At 34.1% G+C, this 20048-nt stretch overlaps 1 protein-coding gene and 1 long non-coding RNA gene across 7 annotated transcripts in view; one reads left to right on the top strand and one right to left on the bottom strand.

The window, feature by feature from the left end:
• STK3 (serine/threonine kinase 3) overlaps positions 1–20048 on the bottom strand; it is a 540259-nt gene that overhangs the window by 49131 nt on the left and 471080 nt on the right. The gene's annotated exons all lie outside the window — the stretch shown is intronic.
• LOC130458349 (uncharacterized) lies at positions 4092–7820 on the top strand. The gene is made up of 3 exons (XR_008917554.1): positions 4092–4217; positions 4852–5001; positions 7680–7820. It is a non-coding gene; the product is annotated as an uncharacterized LOC130458349 (long non-coding RNA).

Genomic DNA, 20048 nt, shown 5'->3' with positions numbered 1-20048 from the left:
AGACAATAAAATTACAATGAATGAGGATATCAATGCCTAATCAAAATATAAATGAAAAAGTTAAGGACCTGAAGAGAAACCAATAGCCAATGTTTTATGTAATGAAAAAATTTAGATTCTTTTCCAGTATGATCAGGGATAAAACAAGGATATCCACTATCATCACTATTATTTGGAATAATTCTAGAAATGCTAGAAAAATATTAGAAAAGAAAAAAGACAATGAGGTAATAAGTACAGATAAAGAAGAAACAAAACTATCACTTTTCACAGATAATATGATGGTCAATTTCTAAAACTAAAATATTAACCAATAATTAATTGAAATAATAATTTTAGCAAAGTTGAAAGACATAAAACTACCCACATTAGCTATATAAAAAAAAATCAAATCATTATTAATTTGAGGAAGCCAAATTAAAAATGGCTTAGATTTTACTTTACTCCCATCAGATTGGCAAAGCTGAAAAAAAGGGAACTGGGAACTGTTGGAGGGACAGTGGGAAAACAGGAATACTTCATTACTTCATTTCCTACATGTTTGAGATTTCTCCTGAATGTCATGATCTCTAGAAACTCATCATTCTGCAAGATAAAGTAAACTGGGCAAATTCATACTTCCTCAGCACCTTCTGTGCCTGGAGGGGGGGGGGGGTAATAGGGAGGAGTAGCAGAGTGAAAGGGAGGAGAGAGAGACACACACACACACACACAGAGACAGAGAGAGAGAGAGAGAGAGAGAGAGAGAGAGAGAGAGAGAGAGAGAGAGAGAGAGAGAGAGAGAGAGAGAGAGAGAAAGTGTGTTAACTCCTCCCAAATCCTCTACCATTTAAAGAGGGTGCTCAGGAAAAGAAATTCTCTCTTTTCCCAACTAGATAATCTCTTGGACTTGTGATTTCCAGAAACTCATCATTCTGCAAAATGAAATCAATTTAGGATTCATACCTCCACAGATTATTTCCCACCCTTGTTGCAGGGCTTTATCACACATACACACCCACTAGTTTGTGAGCTCTTTGGGGGAGAAATTTATGCCTTTCCTTGTATCCTCACTACAGTGCTGGCGCATGGTAAAGGATTAAAAATGCTTACTTACTCTGACTTTAACTATTGTACTAGAATAGAGCTGGGAATCAATCCAGTCATTTTGAAATTATGCCCTAAAAGTCATTAAACTATGCTTACTCTTTGACTAGAGTATCAGCCTCAAGCATTTTTTTAAGACAAAAAGGATTCATATGAACAAAAACACTTATAGATATTCCTTTGTAATAGCAAAGCATGGGAAAATAAGAGGATGCTCATCAATTTTGAAGTGACTGAACAAATTATGAATGCAATGGACTGTTATTACACTGCAAGAAATGACAAGAAGTCTAGTTTCTAAGAAACCTAAGAAGATTTGTATGAACTTATGCTGAGTAAAGGGAGTTAAAACAAGTAAATAATTTATGAAATAACAATAACACTGTAAAGAAAAAAAAAACCTTTGAAAGATTTAAGAACTCTAACAGTTACAAATAATAATTCCTAAAAAGGGATAATCCAAGGTACAATATATATGAACAAACATAATACAGAGTAAATAGGAAAAAAAGAGAAACAAATATTTTAATCCTAAAATCATACCAGATTGACATTTATTGTCAAAATGTTGTTTATAGCAAATTACTACTATTAAACAGAATGTATCATTCTTATGGAAAATAAAAGGGGGAAATAGTGACAATTACCCAGATAAACTACCTGACTGGTTCAAGAACAAGCATGTTTTGTGCCTGAATTAAGAGTTTGTGCTGGTGCCTTCCTTCTCTTAATTATCTCCAATTTATCTGTATAGATCTTATTTATACATAGTTGTTTTAATTTTGATTCCCTTACCAGATTGGAAACTCCTTAAGCAGACTTTTGCCTTTTTATGTAGTACTTAACACTTTCTATGGCACAGAGTAAGTATTTAATGTTTACTGATGGAATAATTTTTTTTAAACCTTGGCTATTTTATTATTACTTTTTTCTTTTTCTTTTCTTTTTTTTAACTTCTATTTTTTTATCTATCCCTTATTTAGTCAAAAATTATTAACATACATTAATGTGATGGAAAATTTCTTCCTTGTTCTCTTTTTTTAAAAACAATATTTTATTTGGTCATTTCAAAACATTATTCATTGGAGACAAAGATCATTTTCTTTTCCTCCGGGGTTTCACATGTGTTCTTGATCGAACCTATTTCCATGTTGTTGGTATTTGCATTAGAGTGTTTATTTAGAGTCTCTCCTCAGACATGTCCCCTTAACCCCTGTAGTCAAGCAGTTGCTTTTCCTTGGTGTTTTTACTCCCACAGTTTGTCGTCTGCTCATGGATAGTGTTTTTTCTCCTAGATCCCTACAGATTGTTCAGGGACATTGCATTGACACTAATGGAGAAGTCCATTATGTTCGGTTGTACCACAGTGTATCAGTCTCTGTGTACCATGTTTTCCTGGTTCTGCTCCTTTCGCTCTGCATCACTTCCTGGAGGTTGTTACTTTTTTCTTTTTAAAAGAATTATTTTTTACATTAAAGTTCCCAGGTATCTCCTTCCATACACTCCCCATACTAGAAAAGACATCATTCTCATTCTCTCTCTCTCTCTCTCTCTCTCTCTCTCTCTCTCTCTCTCTCTCTCTCTCTCTCTCTCTCTCTCTCTGTCTCTCTCTCTCTCTCTCCCTCCCTCCCTCCCCCCCTCCCTCTCTCACATACTCACACAATAAAACTATGTCATGGATACTTCTATTTATCAGTTCTTTTTCAAGAGGTGGACATTCACAGTTATTCTTCAAACAATATTTCTGTTGCTGTTTATAATGTTCTCATGGCTCTGCTCATTAAACTCTTCATGATTTTATTTAGGTCTTTCTATTTAAAAAAATTAACTTGCTGGTAATTTCTTATGGTATAGTTGTATTCCATCACAAACCTTTGCCACAACTTGTTCAGCCATTCCCTAACTGATGGGCATCTTCTCAGTTTACAGTTCTTTGCCACAAAAAGAGAGCTGCTAAAAATATTTTAGAATATAGAAGTTCTTTTCCTTTTTCCTGATCACCCTGGAAAATAGACTTAATAGTGATATTGCTGGGTAAAATTAATTATTATTAAATATTAATATATAATACCTAGATAATGTAGACATCCACTGAGGAGAAAGCCAATGAGACAGAGCCACAAGGAGAGTGGCACAGAGAAAATAGAACATAAGGAGATGAAAATAGAAACTGAGAGAAACAAAAAAAAAATTTTAGGTAATACCTTGGGAAACAATACTTGAAAGGCAGCCATATCAAATTTAGATTCTCAGTGTGACACAATGCAAAGGCAGCAATTCTAGATAAAAGGATATAATGAATTCCAAGCGGTTGCTTTATAAATTTCAGTAGGTGAAGCAGAATGGAGGTGGCCACTGTCAATGTCAATGCTGTCTGAACAATTTTTAATTTAACTTCAAGCATCAAGAGCAATGTTAAATATAAATACTTTTATTTAGACTGTTTAGATGTATTTTTCTACTACAGATAGGAGTCAAAGTTCTCTTTACAGGAATGAGATACAGGAGAGCACAATTTAATGCTCTTCCAACTTGCTCCTTCCTTTCCACAGATATCCTTGAAGTTTTCTCCAATGATTTATCCAATATTTATGTTCATTCACAAAGGAAGTTTGTTCCTTAAATGTGTTCAGTTCATTTACTGACCAAAGAGGAGAAATCAGCAGCTTATTTGTGATTCAATTTGATGTTATCTGGTCATTTTTCTGTTACCATCATTCAATCTCTCCTCTGATGAACTTCATGACATACATTGATATTATTTTCAAAATTGTTTAGTGACCCTCAGGACATTATCTATCACATTTTCTTCAATGACAAGCAATTGGCTTACAGTCTTCCTCTCCATATTACCTCTTGCCATTGACCTCAGCAACTTCAATATCCATGCTGATAAAATTTCCAGTACTCACTAATGCTTACCTTCCGTAACTCTAATGGTTTCCATCTCCATTCCAATTTAGCCACTTAGCCAAGAGATTATTACCTCATATGGAACTATTCTAAGTGAAAGATCTTGAGCTCTAAAATTCTCCGGTCCATTCCACAACCTTTTGCTCTTTGATAGACTATTTTTGCTAATACTTTAATTACATCACAAATCTTTCAAGGTGGAGATTCCCTCCAAAGAGGTAAGTCAAAATTCATCCATTGTAAGCCTTCAAGGTAAATGTGAATTATTTTTATTGAGAATGATCCTATAGTTTGGCATTAAAGCCTTTCATAAACCTCACACCCCCAAGCCCCTTCCATCTTTCTTATACCTTACTCTCCAACACTAACTCTTGGCCTCCTGGCTATGAGGATTTTCTCTTTGTTGTCTCCCAGGCCTAGAATGCTTTTCTTCCTCAATTCTGTCTACTAAAATACCTAGCTTCCTTTAAGTCCCAACTAAAATCCCATCTTTTACAGGAATCTTTTCCAAACCTCTCTTAATTCTAGTGCCTTCTTTCTCATAATTATTTCCTACTTATCCTGTATATTGTGAACTTTAGATTACTTCAATCTACTTAGTCTAACAAAAATCAGGAAATTGTGACTTTAGATTACTCCACCCTACTTAGTCTAACAAAATCAGGAATGTCTACACCCATACTTAAGGATTAAGTATCTAGGAGGATGGCCTATGAATAGACATGTGCTAGCAAATGACAAATCAGAAACAACTGACAGACCCCTGGGCTGTCCTAAGTCAAGCCTAAGATATCACTGGTACATGTGAGATGCAGGAAAGTGATGCAAAACTGTCTATATTTTTCCCATCAGTTTCTCTCTCGGGCTTTTGGACGGTGGAAAGGTGGCTGGCGGCAGCTTGCTAAGCATGTAGGCATCTTGGAGTGGCGGCTGCTATTGTCCGGGTTTAGCGGTGTGTTTTCCTTGATGCCATACTGGAGGAAGCCTAGTATCCTAGTTCGGGTGAGGTTCTTCTCTGAGATCTCTCGGTGTTTAGGCTGATTTTTCTCTCCTTTACCTTCCAAACACTATCCTCTTTGAGAAAGCCTCTAATCTTCAAAGACATCATGGTAGAGGACTTTGAACTCACTTGGCACAGACCGGGCAGGAGAAATCCTATACCTTTCCCTCTCTCTTCTCCTTGATTTCTTCCCTATAAATTGATTAAACCACCATATATTTCCAAACTGACTTGGGTATTTTATTTGGGATATCCCCTGGTGACCAAAAATCAAATTTAGATTAGGTCACAACCCTAAATTATCCTTACAATTTATCTTTTATTTCCATGTTAACTCTTCCATTAGATTGTAAGCTCCTTGAAATCAGGGTCTCTTTTGCTTCTTTTTTGTATACTCAGTTCTTAGGACAATGCCTAGTATATAGTGAGGGCTGAAAAAAAATTTAATGATTAATTATCTATAATCTTTTTATTCTTCTCTTGTAGATCCACTGCCATGATTTCCCAGGCAGCTATTCTAAACATTTTCCATTATTCTCAGGCCCTCTAGATCTGCCCCAGCCCCATACCTCATTTCTATCAGATGATAGAATAGAATAGAATAGAATAGTATAGAATAGAATAGAATAGAAGAGAACAGAAGAGAACAGAACAGAATAGAATAATAATGATCTAACATTTATATTGCACTTAAAGGTTTGTAAAGCACTTCAAATATATTCTCTCATTTGATTCTCAGAATCACCCTGAGAGACTGGTACTTTAATTAGTTCCATCTTACAGATGAGGAAACAGACTGAAAGATGTTAAGTGACTTGAATATGGGATATACACAGCTAATAAGCACATGAAGTAATATTTAAACTGAAGCCTTCTTGACATCATATCCAGCACTCTGTCCATTGCTCCTAGCTACCACATAGACAATCATTGTATATACATTTCTTCAGTTTATAATGAAAGTTTTATTGTCTATTTCTTCATGTAAATCTATCAATTCTTCCTTTATTTAGATGCTATAACATTCAGTACACATATAGTAAGTACTGAATTAAGTGCTGGGACACAAAGAGAGGCTAAACTAGTCCCTATCCTCAAGGAGCTTTGTCAAAATTGTACAAAAGAGAGCCAAATATATACATACAAGTACAAAAAGCATGGCATAGAAATACATTAAACTAAATAATAAAATATGTATAGAATAGAAGGAGGAGATTAAGAGGGAGGGTAAACTCGGAGAGAGATTAATCATAAGCAAAACAAATTCTATTTTGGGAGGGAAGAGCATGAAAAGTAGGAATAAAAGGAAAGAAAAAAAAGTAAGAATCTGTGATTGGGGAATGGGTGAGGGCAAGAAAGAAGGTTTATAATGTAGAACAGAAATAGACTGCAGAAAATATAGATCACTGGTACTAAGCACACTCTGTCATAAAGAAGGCTATATAGGACAAAGATTGGATAAAATTTAAAAGAATGGGTTGGAGAGAAATATACAATTGGCAATCATGTTTACCCTAGGAGATTACCTCCATTTATCATGTATATGTTTTTTTCCATTGTCTCTATTAGAATATAAGAGCCCTTGCCTTTCTTTTTACTGCCAACACTTAACACAGTACCTGGAAAACAGTAAATGCTTAATAATGCTTTTTTGGTAAGAGTCACAAAATAAAGGATAATAATTACAAAGTGGATATGAAAGAAGTATGCAACATTATACTGGTTACTAGAAACATACTTAAAGCAGAAAGATTCATACAGAGTTAAAAGAAAGGATTGGATCAAACTCTTATTACCTTACTGGTGAACTCAAAAAAGCAAGGGTAGCAAAGATGATCCCAGACAGAGCAAAAATAGAAATGGATGTAATTAAAAGAAATAAACATGGTAAATAAATCAATAATTTTACTTAATATTTTATATTTAGTAAACAAATCATATATATACACAAATATATACATATTAAGTAAAGTTATTGATTTGTTTACCATGTTTATCATGTTTAACATGTTTACCATGTTAGCTTTACTTTATATACATATATACATATATATATATATATACACTAAATGGCATATGATCACAATGCTTAATGAAAGAATTAATCAGTTTATAGGATGGAATTATTATTATTGTAAAACAAAAAGAGATGAGTATCTCAATGTACCCTTCTTAGACCTAGACAAAATTAAACAAAAAAACAACAAAGAAAACAGTTAAAGATGTGAACATAATTTTAGAAAAGTTATATTTTTGGTGATTACCAAATGGAAATAGAAGCTATATATGTTCCAGATCAATTTTGCACATTCAGAAAAAATATTCAGCAAAATTAACTATTAAGTCTTAAAGTTCAGAGCAAATGCAAAAGTAAAAAATGTTGAACACTTTTTTTTTTTAATCAACCATAACACGATAACATTATATTCAACATGGGGTCTTTGAAGGGGGGATTAAAACAAACTGGAGACTTAAGAAATTATTCCTGAAGAATTCACAGGTCATGATGCAATAGGAAATTGCATCAAAGGAAATGGCAACAATGTGATAATACACTAAAACTTTTGTAGTCAAAGCTGTCCTGAGGAAGAATTTTTGTATCTTTAAATATTTTCACCAATTAAAAAAAAATATTCCTTTTCTTTGATTATCTCCAGTATCTTCTCTCTTTTTCTTTCAGATGGGTTCTAACAGACTACTAAAATTAACTCTTCAAAGATCATCACATATTTATGGAACCTTTTTTTTTTAAGACTTTGTCTTCTTTAATCTATCTGCAGTATTTTGCAGTTTGATTAAAATTTGGAAACATTTATCAAGTAACTACTATATGCAAAGTACTGTGATTTTTTACTTCTTCATGTATTGAGTGATATTTATTTATTCATTAATGATATTACATTCAAATTAAAGGTATAAGGTGTATGTGGAAGGGGATGCTCTTAAAAGACTATGCTTATTTACTGAAAGGAGTTAGAATTTCAGAGGTACTTCTTCCCTGGAGCCTTCAGAATCAGGAGGCAGTGACTGTTTATAACTAAATTAGAAGAGATCTTCTGTACCCTCTTTTGGTCATGACCTAACAGATGAAGGCTCTGAAGGCACTCCATGGTTTGTTATCCATTTGACAGGGAAGCCAGTGGGAAAAAATCACTGGGATTTTAAAAATATTCTATGTGATATCCTTAGAACAAGAGTCTCTTATTAAATTTTATTCAGCCTTTGCCATGTTTTTCAAGAATTTGGCATTTCTCTACAAGGATTAAGCTGGCATACTGCTATTTGAGAAGAAATGTTATATAAGCTGAAAAAGGTGGCAAAAATATAAATTTCACTGGTACAAAACAATGAATATGATTGACACATCAAAAATGCTACAGAAAGCCAGGTAGCTGACATTTATTCAGCAGATAACCTACAGACAAGATCTTTGGCAGAATATAGCGGTAGTATTTTACAAGGATAAGGTGTTCTTGAAAAATTTCCAAACATATTAGGTACAAGTATGCTTTCATTTAAACATTAGAAGATTTTAATTCCCATCTCTAGTTTCTTAGGAAAATATTTACTTTTTCTGTTTTCCTTTAACTAACTAGAGTATAAGCTTCTCATGGGCAGAGACTATTTTATGCAACTCCATCTTGCAGTTTTTTGCACAAACTTACAAACAAGATTAAGACTACCTCTCTGTTCACATGTTCTTTCAAAAGCATGGAGTCAGACTGATTATATTTCATATTCTTTTTTGTATTTTGCTTTTGTATTTGGGGATGGCAAAGTTTATGTTGATGCTTTTCTTTTTTTTTAAACCCTTACCTTCCGTCTTGGAGTTCCAAGGCAGAAGAGTGGTAAGGGCTAGGCAATGGGGGTCAAGTGACTTGCCCAGGGTCACACAGCTGGGAAGTATCTGAGGCCAGATTTGAACCTAGGACCTCCTGTCTCTAGGCCTGGCTTTCAATCCACTGAGCTACCCAGCTGCCCCTTGATGCTTTTCTTGACTCAAAACTGTAACAGTATAAGTCAGTTGGTAATGTTTAGTAACCTAAACAACAGTTTGTCTATTGTAATATGGATTAAGATTTGTGTCAACTTTTTTGGCTGCTATATCATATTTGTAACTATTGAGTTTTGTAAACCTCAAAATTTCTCAGACTTATGAATGTTAGGGGTTTCCCCCTTTGGGGAATCTTCTACTTAAAAAAATTCCCTAGCAGATAGTGAGAATTCTACTTGAATGTGAGGGCTCCTTGCCTTGGGAATATCCCTACTCCACCCTACTTAGGACTGCTTAAGGACAGAGAGCTCCTTGAGAACAATGAAAAGTGCTTTGACCCATGCTTATGGAAAGGACAGGAAGTTCTTTGAGTCATGATTATTTTAGAATTGATACAATGGGATACTAAGTACCTATAAAGGTGGGGTAACTTGTAAACTACTTAAACCTAAAAGGGTGATAACTTATTCAGAGGTTTTTTCTTAATGAAATTTGTCGACACAGCAGCATTTTTTTCTTACTTACTAAAGAGATTAAAACTACTCAGCTGTGAATTAAAAATGGGCGGTCCTTTAGAAACATCTACAGTGATTGGTAGATGTAAGGACTTAGGGGAGGGAACATAGGCGATTTTGCCCTTAAAAATAAGAGCTCAGAGAAGAGCTGGAGCTGATTCTGAGGGAGTTCATTTTGAGAAGATTCATTCTGAGGATCTCGATTTCTGACTCTCATTCTGAAGGAGAGCTCCTTGAGGAGCTCCTCTGAGGGGCTCTGTCCCTCTGGGGTAGGAGCTCTGGAGGCTCTTGAGAGAGGCCCTTTGAAACAATCTCTGGCTAGAAGACTCTTGGAGGAAGGACGCTGGCCTGGTGTTACTAGAATGCTTGTTTAGTCAGACCTTGTGGTGAGTGTTAAAAAACTGACTGATTTCTCTTTTAAGACTCAGGTCTAGGCCATATTGGCTTGAGGCCCTTCATACTTATTCCTTTCTTACTCTCTCTCTCTTTCTTTGATTACTCATTGTATTGTTAATTAAAATCTCTATAAAACCCAATTGACTTGGGTATTTGAATAATTGGGAATATTTCCCTGGTGACCACCTTATATTTGATTTTAAAACCCAAGACACTGTAGTGAAACATATTTCTGCGGTCAAATTTACTCACCCTCCCTTATATCTATCACAATTTATATCTTCCACTATTTTAATCACTACAGTTTAAGACCACAACCATTTTAAATCTCACAGTTTGCAGTTCACTAAAGTCCACTAGATCATTTTTAGATGAAATTCTGTCCCTGATTCTATATTCAATTCAACAAACATATGTCAGTTGCTTATAAGACTTTAGATTTATTCTTATGAAATTTCATGTTATTAGATTTATCCCCTATCAAGATCTTTTTACATCCTGTCTTGGTTATCTAATATATATGTGCCCTTTTGTTTTGTATCATTTAAAAATACGATAAGCCATTTCTGCCTTTATTTAAACCATAGGTAAAAAAAAATTTAATCAGCACAGAAAAAAAGGACAAACCTTTGTGACAAGGAAATCACTTTAAAAGACTGATATATATTAATTTAAGGTCGCCAAGGAATTCAGCTATGTAATTCCTAAATGAAAACTCAAGTCAGCAGTCAACCTTTTATGGAGTTTTTAATTACAAACAGGAGGAAGAAAGGTATTAGAGAGAGAGAGACAGAGACAGAGAGAGAGAGAGACAGAGACAGAGAGAGACAGAGACAGAGACAAAGAGAGAGACAGAGAGAGAGAGAGAGAGAGAGATAGAGAGAGAGACAGAGAGAGAGAAAAGGGGAGAGAAGGGAATAGGGCTTAAATACACCCTCTGTTTTGGCTGGACCAAAAGGCCCAAGCCCTTAGATAGCTGAGGCAAAGAAAAGAGATCAGTCCCTATCACTCACGTGACCAAAATGGAGAAACAGTCTCAGCGGCCTCCACCTCCAGCCTCCTTCAGAGCAAAAACTTCTCAGAGCACAACCTCTCAGAGCAAAACCTCTTGAACTCCTCCTAGTCCTCAGACCCCCGCTATCTTTAAGGAAACCATCTAAGTTCCCTCCCCTCAGTTCTCACATCTACCAATCACTGTCGATGTCTCCCCTGTGCCAATGGTGGCTCTAGTTTAACCCAGGACCGCCCAGAGGTCTGCCCCTTTGCACATGTATGCTGAAGGTCATATTCTCAAATAATTAAATCTTGATCCTTGCTGCAGCCCTTCCTAAATCCTTTTACTCTGAGTAGGGTGGAGATTGTATTTCCCAAGACCTGGTTCTGTCATTCCAAATATCTCTATTGTATCAATTCTAAAATCAATCATGACTCAAAGAACTTCCTTAAGCATAGGTCAAAGCCCTTTGCATTGTTTAGCAAAAGGTTTCTGTCCTAAAGTAGTCTTAGGTAGGGAGGAGAAGGACCCTCCCATGCCAAGGGTTTTCACATTCCAATAGAGTTCTTACTATCAGTAGGAAATTTTTCAAGTATGAAATTTCCCAATGGGGAAATTTCCAACATTCATAAGTCTAAGAAATTTTAAGGTTTACACCTTTGAGGCACTTCATTAAAGTATTTCCACGTTGATAATGACCCATTAATGAAGATTCTTTGGGTCTCATCATTAAACTAGTTCCTAATTCAAGTAACTATATTATTGTCTATGCTACAGCTATCTCCAATTTAATTTAGCAATCAATTAGTCAATATGCATTAATTGAGTACTATATAACAAGTACTTTATTAGGCACCAATCCTTTCCCTACCCTGCTCCTCAAAAGCACCCAAACCATAGACCGTCCACACAAAGTTTATATATTCTTGAGAGTATACATGTACATGGATAAGTGAATGCTACTGATATGCCACTAACAACTGGGGGTGGGGCATAATTAGGAAAAGCCTTGTGAAGGAAGTGATACATGGGCAAGGCCTTTTTTTTTTTTAAATAAAACCCTTACCTTTCTTCTTAGAGTCAATACTGTGTACTGGCTCCAAGGCAGAAGAGTGGTAAGGGCTACACAATGAGGGTCAAGTGACTTTCCCAGGGTCACACAGCTGGGAAGTTTCTGAGGTCAAATTTGAACCTAGGACTCCCCCTCTTTAGACCTGATTCTCAATCCACTGAGCCACACAGCTGCCCCTATAAGGTCTTTTGAAGATAGATATGGATTAAAAAAGATGGTGGTAAGGAGAAGAGAATTCCAAGGAGAAGGTTAACTTGGATTACTATATACCAGGTATTAGGAATACAAAGATGAAAATTAAAACAGTTCCTGCTTTCCCAAACCTTATATTCTAAATGCTATTTTGCCCACAAGGACAGAATGAGAAACTTTGTCAAAGGCTCTGCTAAAATTTAAGTAAATATGCACATCATTATCTTGATATACCAGTTAAGGATCCCTATTAATAAGTAAATGAGATTAGTCTGACAATGTACAAATATTTTAGAGAAATTTAATAACTTTTAAAAACATGGGGGAGTTGTATGCTAAAGAATTCATATGTAAATTTTTAAAAAGCAAAGAAATATGATCATACCCTTCTACAGAAAGGTTGGTAATGATATACAAAGCTCTGTTTCCTAAAAAAATGATAAAAATTAGGTGCCATAAAAAGAAAACCTATTTTAGATGTTCTTTTACACATAGTTAGCTATTACTCATCTAGATCCATGCTATTTTTAATACTCAAGCAAAAGTAAAGGCTCGGCTAGACTTTATTTAGCTTACTTTAACATGATAAAAGTTGGAATTCATATGTATGCTTGGAATAAGTTTTCTAAAATAGAAATGTTAATAAAAGGAAAGAATGTGAATTATTTACTAAAACAAAATGACTGGGTAACAAAAAATTCTAATTCTATCCAAAGTTCTATAAATCATAAATTCAGTGAAATCACTTTGATTGATGATTTATTTATTAAATTTCAATAATGCTTTTACTTCAGAAAGAGAAAAATATTTGTACAAATAAAATATGATTAATTTTTTAAATCTAATGATGAAAATCACAAATAAAGACAAGTCTGATGACTAGGAGAATTGGATGAATGAGAACTAAAAAACAGAATCTAGAGCTGAAATACGATATAATTTTACTCATTAACAGGATGCAATACTTACAATAGGTAAATAAGAAGTTTTAAGAGAAGAAAGAAAGATGAATTAGTTGGTGAAAGAATTGCAGGTATATAAGATAATGGGAACAAAAATAAAGAGCTGGAGAGGAAAACAAACTTTATTTAAGAATGGGAGGAATTAGTGAAAAGCCTTGAAATTTGTTGTAAAGAAAGGAGCAATATGGAATAGTAGAAAGAATGCAGAATTTGGAGTACATACACTGGTATGTGTAACTGAATCCTGGTTTGGCCACTTATTCTGTGTGACCATAAGATACTAAGTGTCTCTGTGTCCAAATTTCCTTATCTCTAAAATGAAGGGAGGGGACTAAATGACCTCGAAGACTCATTTTTACCTCTAAATTTACTTTTAAATAAAGTGGACAGTTATCTTGTTTAGGGTTCTGAAAAAAGGAATGAATGTTTAGTCAATATCATAGTATGTAAGATGATTTTCACATCTACAAAAAGAAACTTTTATTGATTTGAAATAAAGATTACATTAGGTATAAATATTAGTGAGGTCTGAGATAATAGCTTTAAGGTAAAATTGCTAGGGACTTGGTCATGGAGAAAGATAAAGGAATATATATTTTAGATCATGCCATATTGGGATAGGACTGAAGTAATACAAAACACAATATTCCATGACAATTAACAGAGACGAAGCAGGAGACCTTAGAAATCAGAACTACGAATAGATTTAGCAAGTGAAGGTGAAAAAAGAGCTTTTTAACAATCAGAGGTGTCAAAAAAATGCAATAGGTTTTCCTGAAAGGCTAAAGCACAATCCTCTGTGAGGAAGTGAAAGAGACTTGGCTACTTATCAGGTGTGTTCTGGATAAGGCATAACCCTATTTTTATAACCAAGAATCAAAAGTAAAGATTTTCCAAAGGCAGTGAGACCAAGAGAAAGACAAAAGATGAGAGGTGATAATGGAAGAGAAAAGTGTACAGAAAGAGAGAAAAACAGTAATAAAGTGTAATGTGGTATTACCTTCTAGTCATTCATAAGCACTCTAGATACTTCAATGTAATCTATGTTAGTCTAGATGTAGTCTTCTAAAATAAGAATTTCCATGACACAAAAAACATAATTAGAGCGTATTTATCATTTGCATAAACAAATATACCATTTTCAAATAAAATTCAGAGTGATTAAGCTTCAACACATATTAATATATTTCAAAACTCTATATAGTGCTCTTAACTTATCAATACAAGTGAAACAATGACTGATAACAGTAATAAAAAATCATAAATTATAAACCACATTAAAAAACCTACAGTTATTGAACTATCACTTCATACATGAAAGTATCATTTAAAATGGACTTTCTGTAGTTATGAAATTTTCAAAATCTCAGGTAGTGATTACATAGTGGGAAAATTCAGTTCATCATAAATTGGAAAGATTTGTTTATGTAACAGCTATTTGTATAGCAACTTAGTTTGACGAGCTGAAATATCTGTCATTTTCTGGTTCATCCTTATAGGTAGGTGAGTGGTCAAGGCAGGCATTATCATCTTTATTTTACAGATGAAGGAATAGAAGCATACAGAGACTGTAATATGTGTCTAAGGCCATTTGATGAATCACTTGTGTAAAAAATTAAAGCCCATCTTCTTGCATATTCAAATTAGCTGGTGTCAATATGTCATACTATCTTCTCTGCTTAATAAGCCCAGCAAATGAACATGCATCCCACAAGAAAATTTTCAGTTCAATTTTAAGTTAGCTAAACATGAAAGGTCTGTAGTACAGAGACTCCCAAATCATTTTACCTACTTGAGAATCTCCATCTGTGAACTGTGTCAGAGAAACAGATTTCTTCTTTGGAGCAGCAAAAAGATTTTTAAAAAAATTCCTGAGGCCTCATACTATACTATAGATGAGTCCCTCAAAACAACAATAAAGTCTCTTTCCTTGGTTTCATAGAAGTAAAATCTATTAATTAACATATCTAGTGGGATCAAAAGGTAATATTCCAGTTGTCTACAAAGGTAAATTATTCAAAAATCTGACTCTAAACAAGGGTCATTTTAAGTCATTTAAAGAGATTACAGAAAAGACCTGGGTAGCTTCAGAAAAATTTGTGTTTCAGAAGGTTGTTATAGCTATCTATGTCAGTTTGAGCTGTAGATAACCTAGCTCCAACTTGGTATACCAAGAACACGCTATTTCAGCAAGGTGTGGTTTTCAACTCTGGAGCTAAGCAAAGAGTTAATGAGATAATAGGAATGCAGAAAGATCAAATGGAGCCTCCCAGATTCAAAATAAACAAGAAAATTCTTCCCATTAAATTACAGGGTGTGTAAAATTGAATGTGAACTGAAGTTTACAACTTATCAGTTTGAACTTAGCCTAGGTTAAGTAAGGACTTAACCATGAGAGAAAATGAGCCACATAAGGTATTAACTGGTCATATTTCAAAAAGGTGGGATATAGTCTTTTTCAATCCGGGATGTCAGATTAGATGCTAAATTCTTTTGGTTTTCTAATCAAACACAATACTAAGTTTAGAATCATACTTCTATGCTATAGGTACATTAAAAAAAAAGTCTGTGAATAGTTTAATTTAAAAGCCATGGATAGCAACCTAAAGGAGCTCTTGACCATGCAAAATATTTTATAAATAGTTCCATGTGCACTGTTCATCTGGAGTCTCACTAGTGATGGATAATGACCTTGTATTTTGTACTCATTTACTCTGACTTAGCCAAACCTTCTGTTTTTAATTATATACATAATTCACCTAGCATGGTCTAATTACTGAAAACAAAACATCATTTAAACAAAAGGTGACCTTGAACTTAATCTATCAAAACACCGGTTAGTTTTAAAGTTTTCAGTTCTTAACAAACTGCCAAAACATGCAATAGCAATTTTCCAAATGTGATCATATGCCTTTATAGAAACAGATTTACTACATTATCAAACATCTGTGTATACTTTTAAAAACTTTGTGGGATATCTTATTATTAATGAAAATCCTCTTCGATTTTAATTGAACTAAACATTTTAAAGGTAAAGTTCACCCTATACGAAAAATTACAGAATTCAAGAATACTTAAAAACTTTTTAAAAGGAGACAATTTATTCTAAATGTAGCTGATAATTAATAAATTGTTTCTAAGTTTGTATAAAAACAATGACCAGACTATTATATGACAGGTAATTCAATCCCAGGGAAACATGAAAACAATACAAAATAAGACTAAAAGGTAATATAATATTTTCACACACAGAAATTACCTTCTTGTTTCATGATAGCTAACAGCAGCATGACTAACCTGACTCCTTAGGTACCAAAGAATTCAATATCCCTAGGACGTAGGCTATTTTATTTTATCTGCTATAGGCCACAAGGGAGTTGGCAGGGTAGTTAAGAATGTGTCTGGGGTTATGGAAGCCTCATATGCCAAGTCCTGTCAATTATGACACAAGCAATAAAATTAGCAAATTGAAAAGCTTCCACACAAATAAAACCAAAATAGCTAGACAAGAAGAGAAAGCATCTACTGGGGAAAAGTTCTGCATTAAATATCTCTAAGAGTCTGATGTCCAAAGATAAATAGGGAAGTAAGAGAAATATAAAAAACCAAAAGTCATATTCCCAAGTGGATAAGGAAGTCAAAAGATATGAAACAAAAATTTTCTAAGAATTGCATACAATTAAAACCATATTAAATCTTGCTCCAAATCACTAAATAATAAGAGGAATTTAGATCAAAAGAATTCTGAAGTTTCAATTCACACACAGCAAACTGGCAAAATGACAAAAGATTAAAATACAACACACTGACATCACTCTTGGAAGAGCTATAAATTGGTTTAATTACTCTAGAAAGTAATTTGAAAATATAGTAATAATTTTAAAAATGACTATAAAACCCTTGACCAAGAAATCTTACTCTTAAAGCACATAATGCAAGGAATTTGAGAACTACTTTTGCTGATTCAAAAGACCCTGTACACATCAAAATAGGATTAGCCATTGAAGGTAGCAAAGAACTAGAAACAAATTGCATGCCTATCCAGTGGAGTACCTAAACAAACTATGGCACATAAAAGTAATTTAATATTATTATACTCTAAAAAATTATAATTACAAAAAATTCAGAGAATAATAGAAAGACATAGTACAAAATGGACAGAATACTGGCTTTGGAGTCAGCAGTCCTGGGTTCTAATCCTGCCTCTAATACAAGTCATATGACCATTAGCAAATCAAATAGCTTCCGTGAACTTCAGTTTCCTTATCTCTGAGATGAAAAGATTAGACTAGATGGTCTTCTAAACTTATTTTAATGATATTAAATACTTAAATGTACATTAATTAAAGCAAAACCAGTAAACACAATGAATATGATAATATGTTGTTTCAAAATCCTTGATCTTTCTGGACATCCCTTTAAAGAAAAAGAACAAAAGAATGTATTTGAATGCTGAAAAATTGCACTTATCAATCTTAGCTCTAGAGAAGGGTTAAGGAAATTTCCCCCATATTGTTTCTTCTGAGAGGTGAAAGATTATATGTGTGGAATATAACATACGCTTTATGATGGTATGCTGAACTGATTTATTTTCTTTTAAGAAAAACCTTTGTTACAAGATAGAGCTCACTGGATAGGAAAGGGAAAGATATATTTGGAAATTAAAGCAACAAACATAGAATATAGCAACAAAATAATATTGAACAGTTTAAAAACAGAAGTAGATAAAAAGAGCAGTAGCAAGTAGATAAAAAGGTGCAAAGAAAACCAAGACAATCAAATATTTAAAAACATCACATGGCAAAACGACAGATAGTATTTCAAAGAGGGAAGAATACTAAACTTCATATTAAAAGGACGTGAATTCAAGTCCCAGGTCTGCCACTTCCTAGCTTTGAGGTCTTAGGCTCTCTTAACCCCTCTCTGAACTTTAGCTTCCTTCTCTGTAAAATTGAAATACACGATTATTACGTATAAGGTTATAGGGAGGAGTCAATAAGATAATGCATTTAGATATACTTTGTAAACTAAAAAAATATCAAAAATGTAAATTAGCATAAGTACTTTGCCAATCAAACTTTGAATGGACACAACTGAAATGACTGAATGATAACATATAATATTTTAAAATGTGCAAATCATTTTGACCTCAGTAACTAGGCAATGTAGTTATTACTAAACGGATGAAAAAAATTGAGGCTATAAGAGGTTAGGGTACTTGCCCAAGGTCTATAATATCAGCTATACAACATGTTAATGTAAGAGCATATCAGTAATAAAAAGAAAAAAAAATGTGGTAAATCTACAGTAAAGATGAAAGTGTGACATTGTGGAAGCCTGAGATTTTCTGGGATATATATAGGTTATAAAGTGAAACACATGATTCAAGAGGAATTGGAAAATATTTACCTTGTAGAAAATCCATGAACCTGAAGGGTGAAATATAAATGGAGAATTTCTTTACCTGAGTAGTAGATCAAAAGAGAGGAGAAAAGCAATATAGAGGTGGAAGTAGATTATAGACTCCCTTATCAGAATGAAGAAATTGTTTTCTCTATGGGAACATTAAAAATCTCTCTCCTTGCTCTTCCTGTTCAATATTTTTTCCAATGACTTACCTGAAGGCATAAATAATAAGAGTGATAGAAACTCATATTTATATATGTGATTTTTAAATCTCCATCTTGCTTGGTCTAGCATCCAAAATTGTGCACACCCACACTACAAGGGCATGTGCTAGTCAATAGCAAATCAGAAATAACTAACTGCCCACCTGGGCTGTCCTAAGCCAAGCTTGAGCCACCATTGGCACATGTGAGGCGCAGGAAGTGAGGTAGAGAACAGCCTCTGGAGTTTGCTCACTTCCTGTGGACAGGGCTAGGCACAGGTTTGTTCTAGGAGCTCGAGCAGGCAGGCAGCTTTCCTTCAGATCAGTCACCAAAGGACACTTCTCTGCCTTGGCCTTCCAAGGCCTAAATTCCCTCTGGTTCTGCCAGAAGGTTGAGTTAACCTCTTTCCTTGTCCCCTTCTTTCCTTCTCTCTTCTTCTTTCTTACTCCCATTGTAATTAAACTGCCATAAAACTCCATTTTGACTTGAGTGTTTCATTTAGGAATTTCATAAGTGAATTCCTTGGCAACCTTAAATTAATATATATCAGTCTTTAAAAGTGATTTCACTATCACAGTTATGGTATCTAGTATAATAATATGCACATAAGTAGGCACCTTGTGTGTGTTTGTGTGTTTAAATAGGGTTATTTTATTATTGTTTCTACTGTGTAACATTTATAACCAAACATGCCTGAAGTTTGCACACTTTGAAACAAATATTTTTGAAACGAGATCAATATAAATAAGGCTATATATTTTGAAGAGGATTTCTAAAAAGTTTAACTTATGAAGAATACTAAAACCTCTTCCAAAAGTCAACTAAGTATAGAGTTGAAAACCCAAAGTCTTGAGTTTTAGACTCATTCTTGATAGAATATAAAAATAAAGGTGGTGAGGTAAAAAGACTATTGTTCCTTCAGACTATTTATTATTCTTGGAAGGGATAAAGAACAAAGCAAAAATGGGAATCTATTTTTCCTTCTTCTCTTCCCCATTTCAGCCCTTCCCTCTGCAACCCCCCAAATGCTACATCCTCTCCCCATCTCTTTCCTGAGCACATACACATACTCCCCTGAGGGGATCTCTAAGTTGAAGTCTCCACTTAGGAAACAGAACTGAAACATGTAGGAAGCAAAGAATTTCATTTTTTGTACTAGCACTGTCCATCTGGTCACTCCAAGAAAAAGCTAACATAGTTGCTAACTGGGAAGAGACACTAAGAAGTAGCTTCTTTTATTAATTCCATAGCAATATTATAATTTATCTGGGAAAGATATGTGGTCGAAGGTTCGAGAGGTGAAGCTCCACTGTAC

Source organism: Monodelphis domestica, chromosome 3 (genome assembly GCF_027887165.1).
Source record: "Monodelphis domestica isolate mMonDom1 chromosome 3, mMonDom1.pri, whole genome shotgun sequence".
Classification (NCBI taxonomy): domain Eukaryota; kingdom Metazoa; phylum Chordata; class Mammalia; order Didelphimorphia; family Didelphidae; genus Monodelphis; species Monodelphis domestica.
This window is presented reverse-complemented; position numbering and strand designations above follow the sequence as displayed.